Source organism: Nerophis ophidion, linkage group LG22, assembly GCF_033978795.1.
Source record: "Nerophis ophidion isolate RoL-2023_Sa linkage group LG22, RoL_Noph_v1.0, whole genome shotgun sequence".
Classification (NCBI taxonomy): domain Eukaryota; kingdom Metazoa; phylum Chordata; class Actinopteri; order Syngnathiformes; family Syngnathidae; genus Nerophis; species Nerophis ophidion.
In genome coordinates this window covers 4196662-4219004 of record NC_084632.1, presented here as the reverse complement: position 1 = coordinate 4219004, position 22343 = coordinate 4196662, and the positions used below count along the sequence as shown (strand labels likewise).

At 38.2% G+C, this 22343-nt stretch overlaps 1 protein-coding gene and 1 long non-coding RNA gene across 3 annotated transcripts in view; one reads left to right on the top strand and one right to left on the bottom strand.

Moving 5' to 3' along the window:
• Positions 1 to 14512, bottom strand: part of LOC133540453 (claudin-1) — a 30584-nt gene extending 16072 nt beyond the window's left edge. The window contains exons 1-4 of one of the 2 annotated variants that reach the window (XM_061883063.1): positions 14434 to 14512; positions 14274 to 14346; positions 14015 to 14103; positions 8816 to 8996 (exon numbers count right to left, since the gene is read on the bottom strand). The gene's annotated coding sequence lies outside the window, so the exon portion shown is untranslated. The remainder of the gene's footprint in view (positions 1 to 8815; positions 8997 to 14014; positions 14104 to 14273; positions 14347 to 14433) is intronic. The other variant, XM_061883064.1, reaches the window with a different exon arrangement.
• Positions 14069 to 21528, top strand: LOC133540454 (uncharacterized). The gene is made up of 2 exons (XR_009803638.1): positions 14069 to 14190; positions 14295 to 21528. It is a non-coding gene; the product is annotated as an uncharacterized LOC133540454 (long non-coding RNA).
• The last annotated feature ends 815 nt before the right edge of the window (positions 21529 to 22343 follow it).

The window sequence follows — 22343 nt, the reverse complement described above, 5'->3', positions numbered from 1 at the left end:
TTATTTAACACACTTAGACACTTATTTCACACACTTAGACACTTATTTCACACACTTAGACACTTATCTCACACACTTAGGCACTTATCTCACACACTTAGACACTTATCTCACACACTTAGACACTTATTTCACACACTTAGACACTTATTTCACACACCTAGACACTTATTTCACACACTTATACACTTATTTCACACACTTAGACACTTATTTCACACACTTAGACACTTATTTCGCACACTTAGACACTTATTTCGCACACTTAGACACTTATTTCGCACACTTAGACACTTATTTCACACACTTAAGACATTTATTTCACACACTTAGACACTTATTTCACACACTCAGACACTTATTTCACACACTTAGACACTTATTTCACACACTTAAGACATTTATTTCACACACTTAGACACTTATTTCACACACTCAGACACTTATTTCACACACTTAAGACACTTATTTCACACACTTAAGACACTTATTTCACACACTTAGACACTTATTTCACACACTTAGACACTTATTTCACACACTTAAGACACTTGTTTCACACACTTGGACACTTGTTTCACACACTTGGACACTTATTTCACACACTTATACACTTATTTCACACACTTAGACACTTATTTCACACACTTACACTTATTTCGCACACTTAGACACTTATTTCGCACACTTAGACACTTATTTCACACACTTAGACACTTATCTCACACACTTAGGCACTTATCTCACACACTTAGACACTTATCTCACACACTTAGACACTTATTTCACACACTTAGGCACTTATTTCACACACTTAGACACTTATTTCACACACTTAAGACATTTATTTCACACACTTAGACACTTATTTCACACACTTAGACACTTATTTCACACAATTAGACACTTATTTCACACAATTAGACACTTATTTCACACACTTGGACACTTATTTCACACACTTAGACACTTATTTCACACAATTAGACACTTATTTCACACACTTAGACACTTATTTCACACACTTAGACACTTATTTCACACACTTAGACACTTATTTCACACACTTAGACACTTATTTCACACACTTAGACACTTATTTCACACACTTAGACACTTATTTCACACACTTAAGACACTTATTTCGCACACTTAGACACTTATTTCGCACACTTAGACACTTATTTCACACACTTAGACACTTATTTCACACACTTAGACACTTATTTCACACACTTAGACACTTATTTCACACACTTAGACACTTATCTCACACAGACACTTATTTCACACACTTAGACACTTATTTCACACACTTAGACACTTATTTCACACACTTAGACACTTATTTCACACACTTAGACACTTATCTCACACACTTAGACACTTATTTCACACACTTAGACACTTATTTCACACACTTAGACACTTATTTCACACACTTAGACACTTATTTCACACACTTAGACACTTATTTCACACACTTAGACACTTATTTCACACACTTAGACACTTATTTCACACACTTAGACACTTATTTCACACACTTAGACACTTATTTCACACACTTAGACACTTATTTCACACACTTAGACACTTATTTCACACACTTAGACACTTATTTCACACACTTAGACACTTATTTCACACACTTAGACACTTATTTCACACACTTAAGACATTTATTTCACACACTTAGACACTTATTTCACACACTTAGACACTTATTTCACACACTTAGACACTTATTTCACACACTTAAGACACTTATTTAACACACTTAGACACTTATTTCACACACTTAGACACTTATTTCACACACTTAGACACTTATCTCACACACTTAGGCACTTATCTCACACACTTAGACACTTATCTCACACACTTAGACACTTATTTCACACACTTAGACACTTATTTCACACACCTAGACACTTATTTCACACACTTATACACTTATTTCACACACTTAGACACTTATTTCACACACTTAGACACTTATTTCGCACACTTAGACACTTATTTCGCACACTTAGACACTTATTTCGCACACTTAGACACTTATTTCACACACTTAGGCACTTATTTCACACACTTAGACACTTATTTCACACACTTAGACACTTATTTCACACACTTAGACACTTATTTCACACATTTAGACACTTATTTCACACACTTAGACACTTATTTCACACACTTAGACACTTATTTCACACTAGAGTACTATGATTCATGACAATATTACAAAGAAATACAAGAAAATATTTTACGTATTATGGCAAAAATTAAACAACAAATGATAAAAAATATATACTTTCATTACACATGACAATAACAATATTATTTCATTATATGTAAGTACAAAAAAGTACATTATATCACATATAATTACAAAAATGTTATGATATACAATTACAGGACAAACTTCTGTAATATAAAATTACATTTATTTTATGTTATCATAAACATAATTACAAAGAATTATATTATATGTATAAGTATGTATATATTATATATATAAATACAATAAAATATTGATTTAATATATATATATATGTATATATATATATATATAATATATCTTAATACAAATAATTACAAGAAAATATATGTATAAATAATCACAAGAAAAATATTTTACAATCAATATATAAAAGAAAATATTTTATTGTATACAATGACCAAAAACATACTTTACTATAGATAATTAAAAGAACCTTCTAGATTATATTTTATTAAAAGGTAATATTTAGCTATAGATAAGTAAAGAAAAAGTACATTATATCACATATAATTACAAAAATGTTATATATAATTACAAGAAAAAGTTAAATTGCAAAAAATTACATTTATGTCATCATAAATGTAATTACAAGAAATGATATTATATGTACATATAAATACAACAAAATATTTTTTTATTATATAACAAAAAAATTGAATTAAAAGAAACTATTTTTTATCATATGTAATTACAGAAAAAGTATATTATGTACAGCTAAATAATATTTTTATTCCATATTATTACAATAAAATGTTATAACTTAGAGAAAAGTATTTTATTACATTTAATATATATATATATATATAAATTATATCATCATACATCGTATGTATGTATAATCACAAGAAAAATATTTTGCAATCAATATATAAAATAAATTATTTTATCAGATATAATGACCAGAAAGTTTTGTTAGAGAAATAAAAAAATTATATAATTTGTTATATATATTACCAACAAACGTACTTTACTATATATAATTAAAAGAAAATTCTAAATTTCATTTAATTAGAAGGTAATATTTTTGCTATAAATAAGTACAGAAAAAGTACACTATATCACGTATAATTACAAAAATATTATGATATATAATTACAAGAAAAAGTTAAATGATAAAAAAACTACTTTATGTTATCATAAATACAATAACAAGGAATTCAATTATGTGTATATATAATTACAATAAAATATTGTTTTATCATGTATGACTAAAAACATGGAATTACAGGAAACTATTATTTTATCATATATAATTACAGAACAAGTATATTATGTACAGCGAAACAATATTTTATTACATAATACAAGAAAATGTTAACTTAGAGAAAAATATTTTATTATAATGAATAATTATAAGAAAATTTTATTTTCCGATATAAAGTTACATTATACTGAATGTATATATATATATATATATATATATAAATTATATTATCATACATATAATTAGAAGAAAATATATCATATGTATATATAATAACAAGAAAATATATTATGTAAAGAAAAAAATATTTTATCATATAGAACTACGAGAACGTTTTGTTTGAGAATTACAATACAATATCATTTGTTATACATAATTGCAAATAAAAATATTTTACTATATATAATTACAAGAACTTTGCAAATACTGTTTCATTAAAAGGTAATATTTTTCTGTTTATAATTACAGAAAATGTTTTAAACATGGTAGTGGTTTGTTGGATTGATTAAAAAAAAAAAAAAAATATATATATATATATATAAAAAAAAAATTAATTAAAAAAAATCGATTTTTAAAAAATTAGAATCGATTCTGACTCGCATAACAAACGATTCGATTCGTATTCGAATCGATTTTTTCCCACACCTCTTATATATATATATATATATATATATATATATATATATGTACACATATATACACATAGACATATATATACACACACATACATATACATTTGTGTATATATTTGTGTATGTCTGTAAGAAATCCAAGTTGAGGCAAGTGAGTCCGAAGTTTGTTTACAGCAACAAACATTGTCTTCACTCGGACAATTAGCAAAGTATTTGACCATATTTGGAGAAAGAGGAAGTGGGTTTGTAAACAAATGAGATCTGTCAGTCCGATTGGATCAGATCCACCCTTTCCTGTAATAACTCCATCACATCTTGGTCCTCCTCTCACCCCCAAACATCTCTCTGTCTCTCATAAACACTTCACTTTTACTGTAAAAACACTTTGTACTGTACTGCGTGTGTGTGTGTGTGTGTGTGTGTGTGTGTGTGTGTGTGTGTGTGTGTGCAGGAAAGCATCACACTAAAACACTGTTAATCTCATCGTGAATATTGTACAGTAGTAACTATCTAAATCAGTGTGTGGATTTACTAAACTTATTACTATACTAAATGTGTCTTGTGAGTACTGTGATAATACTGTATACAGTACTGTGGTAATACTGTATACAGTACTGTGGTAATACTGTATACAGTACTGTGGTAATACTGTATACAGTACTGTGATAATACTGTATACAGTACTGTGATAATATACAACAACGTGGTCAGGCCACTAACATACTGGTTGTTTGTATTATTGCTATTATGATCATTAAGTAAACAGCATGAATATTTAAGCGAGTGTTGTACTACTACTGAGAAATATTGTATTACTACTGTACATTGCACCTGTTAAAAGACAACATTAGCAAGAAACTGACATCTAGTGGTCATTCTAAGTAGTACAATTATTTTTTAATTATAATAATGTTAATAATTATCACTATTATTAAATATAATAATACTGATGATTACTAAAACATGATGTTATATTGGAGTAGTATAACCATACATATATATATATATACATATATATACAGTGGGGCAAAAAAGTATTTAGTCAGCCAGCGATTGTGCAAGTTCTCCCACTTAAATGATGACAGAGGTCTGTAATTTTCATCATAGGTACACTTCAACTGTGAGAGACAGAATGTGAAAAATCCAGGAATTCACCTTATTGGAATTTTAAAGAATTTATTTGTAAATTATGGTGGAAAATAAGTATTTGGTCAACCATTCAAAGCTCTCACTGATAGAAGGTTTTGGCTCCAAATCTCACGATACATGGCCCCATTCATTCTTTCCTTAACACGGATCAATCGTCCTGTCCCCTTAGCAGAAAAACAGCCCCAAAGCATGATGTTTCCACCCCCATGCTTCACAGTAGGTTTGGTGTTCTTGGGATGCAACTCAGTATTCTTCTTCCTCCAAACACCACGAGTTGAGTTTATACCAAAATGGATACATGGATGATACAGCAGAGGATTGGTAGAATGTCATGTGGTCAGATGAAACCAAAATAGAACTTTTTGGTATAAACTCAACTGGTGGTGTTTGGAGGAAGAAGAATACTGAGTTGCATCCCAAGAACACCAAACCTACTGTGAAGCATGGTGGTGGAAACATCATGCTTGGTGCTGTTTTTCTGCTAAGGGGACAGGATGATTGATCCGTGTTAAGGAAAGAATGAATGGGGCCATGTATCGTGAGATTTTGAGCCAAAACCTCCTTCCATCAGTGAGAGATTTGAATGGTTGACCAAATACTTATTTTCCACCATAATTTACAAATAAATTCTTTAAAATTCCTACAATGTGAATTCCTGGATTTTGTTTCCACATTCTGTCTCTCACAGTTGAAGTGTACCTATGATGAAAATGACAGACCTCTGTCATCATTTTAAGTGGGAGAACTTGCACAATCGCTGGCTGACTAAATACTGTTTTGCCCCACTGTTTAGAACGGTACATAAACATTAATATATATATGGGGATATATATATATATATATATATACACAAACCCCGTTTCCATATGAGTTGGGAAATTGTGTTAGATGTAAATATAAACAGAATACAATGATTTGCAAATCCTTTTCAAGCCATATTCAGTTGAATATGTTACAAAGACAACATATTTGATGTTCAAACTCATAAACATTTTTTCTTTTGCAAATAATCATTAACTTTAGAATTTGATGCCAGCAACACGTGACAAAGAAGTTGGGAAAGGTGGCAATAAATACTGATAAAGTTGAGGAATGCTCATCAAACACTTATTTGGAACATCCCCACAGGTGTGCAGGCTAATTGGGAACAGGTGGGTGCCATGATTGGCTATAAAAACAGCTTCCCCAAAAAATGCTCAGTCTTTCACAAGAAAGGATGGGGCGAGGTACACCCCTTTGTCCACAACTGTGTGAGCAAATAGTCAAACAGTTTAAGAACAACCTTTCTCAAAGTGCAATTGCAAGTAATTTAGGGATTTCAACATCTACGCTCCATAATATCATCAAAAGGTTCAGAGAATCTGGAGAAATCACTCCACATAAGCGGCATGGCCGGAAACCAACATTGAATGACCGTGACCTTCCATCCCTCAGACGGCACTGTATCAAAAACCGACATCAATCTCTAAAGGATATCACCACATGGGATCAGGAACACTTCAGAAAAACACTGTCACTAAATACAGTTGGTCGCTACATCTGTAAGTGAAAGTTAAAGCTCTACTATGCAAAGCGAAAGCCATTTATCAACAACATCCAGACACGCCGTCGTCTTCTCTGGGCCCGAGATCATCTAAGATGGACTGATGCAAAGTGTAAAAGTGTTCTGTGGTCTGACGAGTCCACATTTCAAATTGTTTTTGGAAATATTCGACATTGTGTCATCCGGACCAAAAGAGAAGCGAACCATCCAGACTGTTATCGACGCAAAGTGGAAAAGCCAGCATCTGTGATGGTATGGGGGTGCATTAGTGCCCGAGGCATGGGTAACTTACACATCTGTGAAGGCACCATTAATGTTGAAAGGTACATACAGGTTTTGGAACAACATATGCTGCCATCTAAGCGCCCTCTTTTTCATGGACGCCCCTGCTTATTTCAGCAAGACAATGCCAAGCCACATTCAGCACGTGTTACAACAGCGTGGCTTCGTAAAAAAAAGACTGCGGGTACTTACCTGGCCCGCCTGCAGTCCATACCTGTCTCCCATGGAAAATGTGTGGAGCATTATGAATCAATCAATGATCAATCAATGTTTATTTATATAGCCCCAAATCACAAATGTCTCAAAGGACTGCACAAATCATTACGACTACAATATCCTCGGAAGAACCCACAAAAGGGCAAGGAAAACTCACACCCAGTGGGCAGGGAGAATTCACATCCAGTGGGACGCCAGTGACAATGCTGACTATGAGAAACCTTGGAGAGGACCTCAGATGTGGGCAACCCCCCCCCCTCTAGGGGACCGAAAGCAATGGATGTCGAGCGGGTCTAACATGATACTGTGAAAGTTCAATCCATAGTGGCTCCAACACAGCCGCGAGAGTTCAGTTCAAGCGAATCCAAGACAGCAGCGAGAGTCCCGTCCACAGGAAACCATCTCAAGCGGAGGCGGATCAGCAGCGTAGAGATGTCCCCAACCGATACACAGGCGAGCGGTCCATCCTGGGTCTCGACTCTGGACAGCCAGTACTTCATCCATGGTCATCGGACCGGACCCCCTCCAGAAGGGAGGGGGGGACATAGGAGAAAAAAGAAAAGAAGCGGCAGATCAACTGGTCTAAAAAGGAGGTCTATTTAAAGGCTAGAGTATACAGATGAGTTTTAAGGTGATAATGAAGCGTAAAATACGACAGCGGAGACCCCGGACTGTTGAAGGACTGAAGCTCTACATAAAACAAGAATGAGAAAGAATTTTACTTTCAAAGCTTCAACAATTAGTTTCCTCAGTTCCCAAACATTTATTGAGTGTTGTTAAAAGAAAAGGTGATGTAACACAGTGGTGAACATGCCCTTTCCCAACTACTTTGGCACTTGTTGCAGCCATGAAATTCTAAGTTAATTATTATTTGCCCAAAAAATAAATAAAGTTTATGAGTTTGAACATCAAATATGTTGTCTTTGTAGCATATTCAACTGAATATGGGTTGAAAAGGATTTGCAAATCATTGTATTCTGTTTATATTTACATCTAACACAATTTCCCAACTCATATGGAAACAGGGTTTGTAGATATTTATTATAGATGTTACACCATTGCCTACACATTCAATGTTTCGATTTTTTACAGTGTGAAGCATAAAATACAACAGCGGACTGTTGAAGGACTGAAGCTCTACATAAAACAAGAATGGGAAAGAATTCCACTTTCAAAGCTTCAACAATTAGTTTCCTCAGTTCCCAAACGTTTATTGAGTGTTGTTAAAAGAAAAGGTGATGTAACACAGTGGTGAACATGCCCTTTCCCAATTACTTTGGCACATGGTGCAGCCATGAAATTGTAAGTTTATAAATAAAGTTTATAAGTTTGGACATCAAATATCTTGTCTTTGTAGCACATTCAACTGAATATGGGTTGAAAAGGACGTGCTAGCTCACATGGAAACGGGGTTTGTAAGAGCATGGCATCCATTGCCCAGCCTTCAAATAAACGATGCTCTTCTCACAGTATGTCTTTTTTTGCAAGCTTAAACAAAGCACCTGATAATTGCCTTGTCAGGCGTCCAAGGTCGACTCCCTTCCAATGTTGGCCCGCGTGCTGCTCCAACCAGTCGGATATCATTCCTGCATCAGGCACAGCCGGCACGCTCACCCCCCCTGGCCAAACGTTTTTTTTTTTTTATAACACCGTGCGAGGACTCCCAGCTGCATGTCTCCAAGTCTAGCAGGGACAAAGAACATTGCCACAACTATTACATGTGTGCAAAGCGGGCTAAATGTGGCAATTAAGGCCGTTTATTGTGAAATGAGGAAGGGCGGGGCCTATTAAACAGGTGTCCTTGACATGTTGTGGACTTTTTAGATACATTATTGGGCAAACACTCATTTCTCCGTTAGAGGAGGCAACACGTTAAAACACCGAAATGATACAAAAGCAAAAAAAAAAAAACACCATAAAACAAACGCGAATAGGAATTACTGCCAGGCTGCAGCTATTTATTATTTGTTTGTGTTATTAGTTTGTCCGATTCAGAGTTTCCTCGTGATGTAATTGACACTTTGGCATTTTTATTACTGCCACACCTTGAAAGAACGTTTTTTTCTCTCTTGCAAAAACAAATTAAAGCAATAGAGAGGGGGGGTTGCCCACATCTGAGGTCCTCTCCAAGGTTTCTCATAGTCAGCATTGTCACTGGCGTGCCACTGGATGTGAATTCTCCCTGCCCACTGGGTGTGAGTTTTCCTTGCCCTTTTGTGGGTTCTTCCGAGGATGTTGTAGTCGTAATGATTTGTGCAGTCCTTTGAGACATTTGTGATTTGGGGCTATATAAATAAACATTGATTGATTGATATAATGTATCGTAGCCCCTATAAGAAATCACAAAGTCTGACGCTATTTTTTAACTTTTATTGCCAATCTTATGATAACGGTACAATTCCAACAGGTTTTACCTCCCATGCAAACACTTTCGTCGCCGTAAGTCCGCACTTCCCCGGACACACAACAACACTTCCTACTCAGTGGTTATAGTGTCTGCCCTGAGACCGGTAGGTTGTGAGTAGAGATGTCCAATAACATCGGCCGATAAATGTTTTAAATGTAGTATCGGAAATGATCGGCCAAAATGAGTTTCCGCCGCCGTGTGGCGGGTCTCTCCCTTAGAGATAGGGTGAGAAGCTCTGCCATCCGGGAGGAACTCAAAGTAAAGCCGCTGCTCCTCCACATGGAGAGGAGCCAGATGAGGTGGTTCGGGCATCTGGTCAGGATGCCACCCGAACGCCTCCCTAGGGAGGTGTTTAGGGCACGTCCGACCGGTAGGAGGCCACGGGGAAGACCCAGGACACGTTGGGAAGACTATGTCTCCCGGCTAATCTGGGAACGCCTCAGGATACCCCGGGAAGAGCTGGACGAAGTGGCTGGGGAGAGGGAAGTCTGGGTTTCCCTGTTTAGGCTGCTGCCCCCGCGACCCGACCTCGGATAAGCGGAAGAAGATGGATGGATGGAAATGATCGGTATCGGTTTCAAAAAGTAAAATGTATGACTTTTTAAAAGGCCGCTGTACAGAGTAGTACAAGGACCTAGGGAGAAGTACAGAGCAGTTGCGTCTCCCAGTCATACTTGCCAACCCTCCCCATTTTCCCGGGACACTCCCGAATTTCAGTGCCCCTCCCGAAAATCTCCCGGGGAAACCATTCTCCTCAATTTTTCCCGATTTCCACCCGGACAACAATATCGGGGGGGCGTGCCTTCAAGGCACTGCATTTGCGTGCCGGCCCAATCACATAATATCTACGGCTTTTCACACACACGAGTGAATGCAATGCATACTTGATCAACAGCCATACAGGTCACACTGAGGGTGGCCGTATAAACCACTTTAACGCTGTTACAAATATGCGCCACACTGTGAGCCCACACCAAACAAGAATGACAAACACATTTCGGGAGAACATACGCACAGTAACACGACATAAACACAACAGAACAAATACCCGGGCACGGCCACCGCTGCTGCTCACTGCTCCCCTCACCTCCCAGGGGGTGAACAATGGGATGGGTCAAATGCAGACAATAATTTCGCCACACCTAGTGTGTGTCTGACGATCATTGGTACTTTAACTTCCTTGTTGTCCGCCAATCACCTTTCAGACATGGACGGTGTGTTTGCAAACATGGGAAAAACTGACATCAAATCCAAAAGACAAACACAAAACATGAATATCAAATGGTCGTTACAGTATGAATTGATATATGTAGCAAATTATTTACGCACTATTGACAAGTTATGTACCGAAAACTTGACCACGGAAAAATACTTTCATCACTGAAAACCGCGCTACCGAAACCGGATGTAAACTAAACACACGCCATTGTCTGGAGCGTTGTCAGCATGTCTGTGATCTTTATTTATAATGCAGATAGTCCCGCGGACAGCCAGCTACAAAGTTTGCAAGTATTAAGAGGGCGGAGGCGGCTTTTAAGGAGCGAAAGTGAAACTAGAGCAACAGCGCCAAGCGAGTGTGACGTCGGTAACAAATGCACAAGAAAAATGGTTGCAAATTAAAAAAACAAAACAAAACAAAGACAGAACATAAGAAAAATGCAGCAAATTCACAGAAGACAACAGAAGTTATCCAGGCGGATTAAAGACTTTAAAGTATCATCGAACAACTAATTATTACCACTTTTGTTTTTGTTTGTAGTGCTGAACCTTTTCATTCTACCAACTTCCTTCTGGCCATCTTCTATACCGCAGATACACAGTTGGACTTCTCTTGGGGCCACTTCAAACATATTTTCATTTTGTTCAGTGGCCATGGATTAAGCGCTGGCTGTCAAAAGTCGGGACCAGGATGGACCGCTCGTGTGTGCATCGGTCGGGGACATCTCTGCACTGCTGACCTGTCTCTGCTCGGGATGGTCTCCTGCTGGCCCACTATGGACTGGACTCTCACTATTATGTTAGATCCACTATAGACTGGACTCTCACTATTATGTTAGATCCACTATGGACTGGACTTTCACACTATTATGTTAGATCCACTATGGACTGGACTCTCACTATTATGTTAGATCCACTATGGACTGGACTCTCACTATTATGTTAGATCCACTATGGACTGGACTTTCACACTATTATGTTAGATCCACTATGGACTGGACTTTCACACTATTATGTTAGATCCACTATGGACTGGACTCTCACTATTATGTTAGATCAACTATCGTCTGGACTCTCACTATCATGCTAGATCCACTATAGACTGGACTCTCACTATTATGTTAGATCCACTATGGACTGGACTTTCACACTATTATGTTAGATCCACTATGGACTGGACTTTCACACTATTATGTTAGATCCACTATGGACTGGACTCTCACTATCATGCTAGATCCACTATAGACTGGACTCTCACTATTATGTTAGATCCACTATGGACTGGACTCTCACTATTATGTTAGATCCATTATGGACTGGACTCTCACACTATTATGTTAGATCAATTATGGACTGGACTCTCACTATTGTGTTAAATCCAGAATGGACTGGACTCTCACACTATTATGTTAGATCCACTATGGACTGGACTCTCACTATTATGTTAGATCCACTATGGACTGGACTCCCACTATTATGTTAGATCCACTATGGAATGGACTCTCACTATTATGTTAGATCCACTATGGACTGGACTCTCACTATTATGTTAGATCCACTATGGACTGGACTCTCACTATTATGTTAGATCCACTATGGACTGGACTCTCACTATTATGTTAGATCCACTATGGACTGAACTCTCACACTATTATGTTAGATCCACTATGGACTGGACTCTCACTATTATGTTAGATCAATTATGGACTGGACTCTCACTATTGTGTTAAATCCAGAATGGACTGGACTCTCACACTATTATGTTAGATCCACTATGGACTGGACTCTCACTATTATGTTAGATCCACTATGGACTGGACTCTCACTATTATGTTAGATCCACTATGGACTGGACTCTCACTATTATGTTAGACCCACAATGGACTGGACTCTCACTATTATGTTAGATCCACTATGGACTGAACTCTCACACTATTATGTTAGATCCACTATGGACTTGACTCCCACACTATTATGTTAGATCCACTATGGACTGGACTCCCACACTATTATGTTGGATCCACTACGGACTGGACTCTCACTATTATGTTAGATCCACTATGGACTGGACTCTCTCACTATTATGTTGGATCCACTATGGACTGGACTCTCACTATTATATTAGATCCACTATGGACTGGACTCTCACTATTATGTTAGATCCACTATGGACTGGACTCTCACTATTATATTAGATCCACTATGGACTAGACTCTCATAATATTATGTAAGATTCACTATGGACTGGACTCTCACTATTATGTTAGATCCACAATGGACTGGACTCTCACTATTATGTTAGATTCACAATGGACTGGACTCTCACTATTATGTTAGATCCACTATGGACTGGACTCTCATAATATTATTTTAGATCCACTATGGACTGGACTCTCACTATTATGTAAGATCCACTATGGACTGGACTCTCACTATTATGTAAGATCCACTATGGACTGGACTCTCACACTGGTCCCCCACATCTGAGGTCCTCTCCAAGGTTTCTCATTGTACTATTGGGTTGAGTTTTTCCTTGCCCTGATGTGGGATCTGAACCGAGGATATTGTTGTGGATCGTGCAGCCCTTTGAGACACTCGTGATTTAGGTCTACATAAGTAAACATTGATTGACAGAAGGCCTACAAAAAGAAAAGAATGTTCTTGTCTTACATAAGGATTGTGAATGATAGCCAAAATAAAAAAACACAAATAAATAAAAAATATTCTGGCTTGATTCCATTTTGTTCCGTGAACTCGCAGCATTTCCCTAATGCACTTTTTTTTTGGGCATTTGCAGCGTTTTTCCAATCGCACGTGTTGCGACCAAATAGTTCCTGACTGCCTACCGGTTTTTCCTGCAGAGGCACCTCGGGGGGTTTTTTGTTGTTGTTGTTTTCAAATAAAAACGACAGATAAACTACAACTACAACAAAGTCATCAAAATAAAGGCAACGTTTGTTTTTTTTATACATGTGGTTCGTACGACACAATTGATGCCTTTTTCCTATTTTGCAGCCCATTGCAGAACCACCTGATGGACGGAAAGCCAAGGAGTGGAAGGAAAGGGGGCGTGTACCTGTCTCTCTCTCTCTCCGCCAGGTGGGTGTGTCATCATGTCTCAACACGGCGTCCTCGCCTTGATAGACGGCTGCACTCACGCCGGAGCTGCCAGGTGAGACACAAAGTGAAAAACACTCACCTGGGACGGACACACTTCTTCTGGATCATCACGGAGGTTGATCCGGATGGCGGGTGAGTCGCCTCTACACACACACACACACACACACACACACACACACACACACACACTAGTTGACCCCTGCATGCAGCCTAACCTTTGTCGCCCGTCTCCGCAGGAAGCGTCGGAGGCGCCGGCTCTTCTGTTGCCCGCACCGCTAGAAACTTTGCCTGGGAATTTGTCGGTTCAGAAATTTCAGTCATTGTTTCTGGTCGTGTGTGCAACGTGTGTGCCAAAGAACAAAAAAAAACACCCACCAGGTCCCACGCGGGCTTCTGCCGAGCGGGCAATTTTTGGCGATGTGGGCACGGCGGCGGTGTTCCCACACGCCAGGCGTGGAGCGAGTAATGTGAGGTATGTCGGCCAACCAGCTCGGCTCCATGACGGGCGGGACCCCTCCCCCCTCCCTTTGTTGACGGCCAATTAAAGGAAAGTATAAACAACATGCATGAAAACAATACTTTTTAGAAGGCTTTTCTAATTGCATCTAAGTTAATATCACATGCGCCTCAGGTTTATAACTAAGCTATTTCTGAATAATTACCATGTTGTCCAATTTATACTCTCAATATATTGCAGCTGTTTTTGTTTTGTTTTGACAGTAAAAGTTTATTGTGTCCTCTTCTTTTTGCTTTCACTGTTTTCACTGCTGGACTCTAAAAAAAGGTTCCGCAGCCTCCGAAGCAGAACCTCCAGCTTCTTCCCTCAGGCCGTAAGACTCTTGAACGCGTCATAATTTAATCATCTCGTGCCAGCAACTTGAGGGTTGCAGGTTCGATTCCCGCTTCTGCCATCCTAGTCACTGCCGTTGTGTTCTTGGGCAAGACACTTTACCCACCTGCTCCCAGTGCCACCCACACTGGTTTGAATGTAACTTAGATATTGGGTGTCACTATGTAAAAGCGCTTTGAGTCACATGAGAAAAGCGCTACATAAATATAATTCACTTACTATGCCAAGCGAAAGCCATTTATCAACAACATCCAGAAACGCTGATCGATAATTTGACCCCCTTAACATGCTTCAAAACTCACCAAATTTTACACACACATCAGGACTGGCGAAAATTGCCATCTAATAAAAAACCAAACCCCAAAAGTCAACATTGCGCTCCAGCGCCCCCTAGGAAAAAACCCAGACAAAACTGCTTGTAACTTCTGTTAGGAATGTCATAGAGACATGAAACAAAGACCTCTATGTAGGTCTGACTTAGACCAGGGCTTGGCAGCGGCCAAAGGCGGACCCGACCAATGCTGCTTGCAGCTTTAATTTGTAAATGATGGTGGAAAATAAGTATTTGGTTCTAACTGATGGAAGGAGGTTTTGGCTCAAAATCTCAGGATACATGGCCCCATTCATTCTTTCCTTAACACGGATCAATCGTCCTGTCCCCTTAGCAGAAAAACAGCCCCAAAGCACGATGTTTCCACCCCCATGCTTCACAGTAGGTGTGGTGTTCTTGGGATGCAACTCAGTATGGCTCGGTTGGTAGAGTGGCCGTGCCAGCAACTTGAGGGTTGCAGGTTCGATTCCCGCTTCTGCCATCCTAGTCACTGCCGTTGTGTCCTTGAGCAAGACACTTTACCCACCTGCTCCCAGTGCCACCCACACTGGTTTAAATGTAACTTAGATATTGGGTGTCACTATGTAAAAGCGCTTTGAGTCACTTGAGAAAAGCGCTACATAAATATAATTCACTTACTATGCCAAGCGAAAGCCATTTATCAACAACATCCAGAAACGCTGATCGATAATTTGACCCCCTTAACATGCTTCAAAACTCACCAAATTTTACACACACATCAGGACTGGCGAAAATTGCCATCTAATAAAAAACCAAACCCCAAAAGTCAAAATTGCGCTCCAGCGCCCCCTAGGAAAAAACCCAGACAAAACTGCTTGTAACTTCTGTTAGGAATGTCGTAGAGACATGAAACAAAGACCTCTATGTAGGTCTGACTTAGACCAGGGTTTGGCAGAGGCCAAAGGCGGACCCGAGCAACGCTGCTTGCAGCTTTAATTTGTAAATTATGGTGGAAAATAAGTATTTGGTTCTAACTGATGGAAGGAGGTTTTGGCTCCAAATCTCCCGATACATGGCCCCATTCATTCTTTCCTTAACACGGATCAATCGTCCTGTCCCCTTAGCGGAAAAACAGCCTCAAAGCATGATGTTTCCACCCCCATGCTTCACAGTAGGTATGGTGTTCTTGGGATGCAACTCAGTATTCTTCTTCCTCCAAACACGACGAGTTGAGTTTATACCAGTTGTATTTTGGTTTCATCTGACCACATGACTTTCTCCCAATCCTCTGCTGTATCATCCATGTATCCATTTTGGTATAAACTCAACTTGTCATGTTTGGAGGAAGAAGAATACTGAGTTGCATCCCAAGAACACCACACCTACTGTGAAGCATGGGGGTGGAAACATCATGCTTTGGGGCTGTTTTTCTGCTAAGGGGACAGGACGATTGATCCGTGTTAAGGAAAGAATGAATGGGGCCATGTAACGTGAGATTTGGAGCCAAAACCTCCTTCCATCAGTGAGAGCTTTGAATGGTTGACCAAATACTTATTTTCCAGCATAACTTACATATAAATTCTTTAAAATTCCTACAATGAGAATTCCTGGATTGTTTGTCCACATTCTGTCTCTCACAGTTGAAGTGTACCTATGATGAAAATTACAGACCTCTGTCATCATTTTAAGTGGGAGAACTTGCACAGTCGGTGGCTGACTATATACCTTTTTTGCCCCACTGTATATATTTATATATATATATATTTAATTATATATGCACCTTATTGCTTTTTTTTTTGTCATCCTGCACTAGCTTATGTAACGAAATGTCGTTCTTATCTCTGCTGTAAAGTTCAAATTTGAACGACAATAAAAAGGAAGTCTAAGTCTTCTTGTTTCACTGAGCGCTGGAATCGTGAAATAAACATGGTTGTCAGTCTGCAGACATCGTCACTTAATGCTCCAGCGTCGCTTGATTGCGGTTACTAATTTTCATACGCACACAGCTGAAGGCGCGCATTAAAACAGGTTTTTTCGCCAAACTGGTTTCATTAGGTGGAGTGAGAAGAAAAAAAAAATACTCAAATGCACATTGAGGATGTTAAAGATGAGTAAAGTTCTCAGGGTTCCTGCAGCAACCATGAATTAATGAACTTTAACAAGTTGAAAAACTTATTTAGTGGTCAATTGTACGGAATATGTACTGTACTGTGCAATCTACTAATAAAAGTTTTAATCAATCAAAGGTATGTAATTGAACACTTTTTAAAATGTAACAACTGTCCGCATAGAGCAGTGGTTCTCAGCCTTTTTTCAGTGATGTACCCCCTGTGAACATTTTTTTTTAATTCAAGTACTCCCTAATTAGAGCAAAGCATCTTTGGTTGAAAAAAAAAGGATAAAGAAGTAAAATACAGCACTATGTCATCAGTTTATGATTCATTAAATTGTATAACAGTGCAAAATATTGCTCATTTGTAGTGCTCTTTCTTGAACTCTTTGGGAAAAAAGATATAAAAATATGTCAAAGTTGTTGAAAAATAAACAAGTAATTCAATTATAAATAAAAGTTTCTTTACATAGAAGTAATCATCAACTTAAACTTTGGGGATTGTAATAGAGATCCATCTGGATTCAGGAACTTCATTCTAAACATTTCTTAACAAAAAAAGAAATCTTTAACATCAATATTTATGGAACATGTCCACAAAAAATCAAGCTGTCAACACTGAATATTACATTGTTGTATTTCTTTTCACACTTTATGAACTTATATTCATATTTTGTTGAAGTAATGTTCAATAAGTATGTTTATAAAGGATTTTTGAATTGTTGTTATTATTAGAATATTTTTCTAAAGATCTCTCGTACCCCTTGGCATACCTTCAAGTACCCCCAGGGGTACACGTACCCTCATTTAATTCAATTATAAATGCAGATTTCTCCACATAGAAGTAATCATCAACTTAAAGTGCCCTCTTTGGGGATTGTAATAGAGATCCATCTGGATTCATCAACTTCATTTCTTCACAAAAAAAGAAATTTTAACATCAACATTTATGGAAAATGTCCACAAAAAATCTAGCTGTCAACACTGAATATTGCATTGTTGTATTTCTTTTCACACTTTATGAACTTACATTCATATTTTGTTGACGTTTTAGACAATGAATATATTTATAAAGGATTTTTGAATTGTTGCTATTTTTAGAATATTTAAAAAAATCTCTCGTACCCCTTGGCATACCTTCAAGTACCCCCAGGGGTACACGTACCCCCATTTGAGAACCACTGGCATAGACAAAGTTTAAAAACGATGATGTTGAATAGTATAAAATTGCCAAATTAAGCAGTAATGTAATCATGTGATATAATAACACGTGTAACTTTTTCAAACCTGAACGCACATCTTTCAATACTGGGCTATTTTTAGGGTCCGCCAGGCCCTTTGCAAAGGACTCCACAGGAGTCCTTTGCAATGGGCCAAGGACCCTATTGAAACTGCTGTGTTTTATTATTATTATTATTAGGGTCCTTGGCCCATTGCAAAGGACTCCACAGGAGTCCTTTGCAATGGGCCAAGGACCCTATTGAAACTGCTGTGTTTTATTATTATTATTATTAGGGTCCTTGGCCCATTGCAAAGGACTCCACAGGAGTCCTTTGCAATGGGCCAAGGACCCTATTGAAACTGCTGTGTTTTATTATTATTATTATTAGGGTCCTTGGCCCATTGCAAAGGACTCCACAGGAGTCCTGGGTCCTTGGCCCATTGCAAAGGACTCCACAGGAGTCCTTTGCAATGGGCCAAGGACCCTATTGAAACTGCTGTGTTTTATTATTATTATTATTAGGGTCCTTGGCCCATTGCAAAGGACTCCACAGGAGTCCTTTGCAATGGGCCAAGGACCCTATTGAAACTGCTGTGTTTTATTATTATTATTAGGGTCCTTGGCCCATTGCAAAGGACTCCACAGGAGTCCTTTGCAATGGGCCAAGTACCCTATTGAAACTGCTGTGTTTTATTATTATTAGGGTCCGCAGGCCCATGGCAAAGGACTACACAGGAGTCCTTTGCCATGGGCCAAGGACCCTATTGAAACGGCTGTGTTTTATTATTATTATTATTAGGGTCCTTGGCCCATGGCAAAGGACTCCACAGGAGTCCTTTGCCATGGGCCAAGGACCCTATTGAAACTGCTGTGTTTTATTATTATTAGGGTCCGCAGGCCCATGGCAAAGGACTACACAGGAGTCTTTTGCCATGGGCCAAGGACCCTATTGAAACTGCTGTGTTTTATTATTATTAGGGTCCTTGGCCCATGGCAAAGGACTCCACAGGAGTCCTTTGCCATGGGCCCTATTGAAACGGCTGTGTTTTATTATTATTCCGCTCCTTCGCGCCCTAATTTGACCCCCTTAACATGCTTCAAAACTCACCAAATATGACACACACGTCGGTGTGGCAAACCTTCCCAACTTATTAAGTAACCAAACCCCAAAAATGAAAATTGCACTCTAGCGCCCCCTAGAAAAAAAACAAAAAACAGACTGCTTGTAACTTCCGTTCGGAATGTCGTACAGACATGAAACAAAACCTTCTATGTAGGTCTGACTTAGACCTAGATTTCATAATTGTATCTTCCGGGGCAAAAATCAACAAAAATTTTGCAAAAACCCATTCAAAGCTAAATTTTCGCAAAAAATTTGCCTCTTTGAGCTGTAATTTGACCCCCTTAAAATGCTTCAAAAGTCACCAAACTTGGCACACACATCAGGTCTGGCGAAGATTGCGATCTAATGAAAAAAACAAATCCCAAAACTCAAAATTTCGCTCTAGCGCAATTTTTGAATAAAACACAGCAAAAACTGCTCCTAGGAAGAAAACACAAACAAAATTGCTTGTAACTTCCAGTAGCAATGCCGGAAAGACATGAAACAAAAACTTCTATGTAGGTCTCACTTAGACCTACGTTTTAATAATCGACATCCTTCAGCAAAAATCAACAGGAAGTTAAAAATTACCCCTTCAACGACAAACGAGCTCAGAGGAGATAACGTTTGAAAAAAGGTTTACAAAACTTTTATATTTACAATTGCAATTGAAAGGTCAGTAACTAAATTATGCTAAATGTGTAAACGAACAGCAAACAGTAAATATTGAACATCTCGAAGTGCACTTTTTTTTTCTCAAATTGAAAAAACTGGGTCAGGTGGTTTGTTTTGTTGCCTTTTTTATTGCCCATTGCCTCTGGACGTACAGTTGTGATCAAAATTATTCAACGTCTCCCAAGCCTCAGCTTCGTCACTGACTTCATGACATTTGCAGCTAATATATCCTGCTAGGAAATAGAATTCATAATGCCTTGAACGCGCTGGAGATTCCCGGTACCTGAGGCAGAGAAACAGCCCAGAGCATGATTGACCCCCCACCATGCTTAACAGTAGGCAAGGTGTTCTTCTCTTTGTAAGCTTCATTTTTTTCTCCTCCAGACATAACGTTGATTCATAGGCCCAAAGAGTTCCAGTTTTGTCTCATCACTCCATAGAACGGTTTCCCAAAACCTTTGGGGTTTGTCCAGATGATTTTTGGCATACTGGGGTCTATTTTTCATGTGCCTGGTAGTCAGAAGTGGGGAGTGCGTGGGAGTTCTGGCATGGAGGCCTTCATCTCGTAGTGTGCGCCGTATTGTCTGGGACCAAACCTGCGTCCCCCCCTCTGCAATGTCCTGTTGTAGTTCCTCAGCTGTTTCCCGGGGGTTTTTCACCACTGTACGCTTCAAATACCGGACAGCAGTTGCACACAGCATCCTCTTTCTACCACGCCCAGGTAGTGTTTCCACTGTGCCTTTAGCTTTAAACTTGTGAATTATGCTCCCAACTGTGTCTCTTGGAATGTGTAATGTCTTTGCTATTTTCTTATATCCATATCCTTTCTTATGAAGAGGAATGACCTCCTCTCTTGACTTCTTTGACCACTCCCTGGACTTCACCATGTTGCAAATACACCATTGACCATCTACAAGAAGCTGAGCATCACAGTCTTTTTCAATCAGTTTAATTGTTGCTCGTTATGGTTCTAATCACATCTACAGGTGTTTTCAACACCTGATTGAAAAGACCTTATTCAAATTCTGTTCTTAAGAGTTATGATCTTCAAGGGGTTGAATCATTTTGTCAATGAGGTATTAAGAAAAATGTCCTTTTTTGGTATTTTGTAAAATACAGTGTTACAATTTAAGTTGCATTTGTCGATTTGACACATCTTTATTTGATATGACTATAAACTAAATACAGAATAAATGTCCAACTTGCTAAAACACCAAAATTGTGTGGGGGTTGAATAATTTTGATCACAACTGTACGTAATGCTTTTTTTTTTTTTAAAGCCATTTCAGGGCTTAATATTTGTAAAAAAAAATCGATTAAATTACTTTGAAATGAGCAGCAAAAACCCTGAGTTCATTACAAAAAAAATACATAAAAAATGCATACCGGTATGTGATTTATTTATTATGGTATTTGCCATGCAGATTGGGCTCCAACTCACTTGAAAGAAAAGTGGAGACCGTATAAAGAAGCTTTAAGTCCCGGGTAAAGTACGCATCACGGTTGTTATTAGAATATCGTAGGAATCAAATAAAAACATGGAAAGAAAATAGCGAGAAAGCGTCACAAAACAAGATAATTTAATTCCTTGCAGGAAGATGAATGAATTACCATGAATTGATTAAGTTGAGAAACTTGTTACCATTTAGTGGTCAATTGTAGGGAATATGTACTGTAACGTGCTATCTACTAATAAAAGTTTCAATCAATCAATCAAAGGTATCTAAGTGAACACTTTTTAAAATGTAACAGTTGTTTGCATAGACAAAGTTTAAAAATGATGTTGAATAGTATAAATTTGCAGAATTAAGCAGTAATCATGTAATATAATAACACGTGTAGAAAGGGGTGTTACCATTCAGTGGTCAATTGTACGGAATATGTACTGTACTATGCAATCTACTAATACAAGTTTCAATCAATAGATCCACATGTTCACTTCTGCAAACAACTCTTCATTTCCGGGTCTGCGCCAACTCAGCTGCGCACTTGACCTCCCGCCCCAGCACTACAGCTCAGAAGCCCTTATGGTAA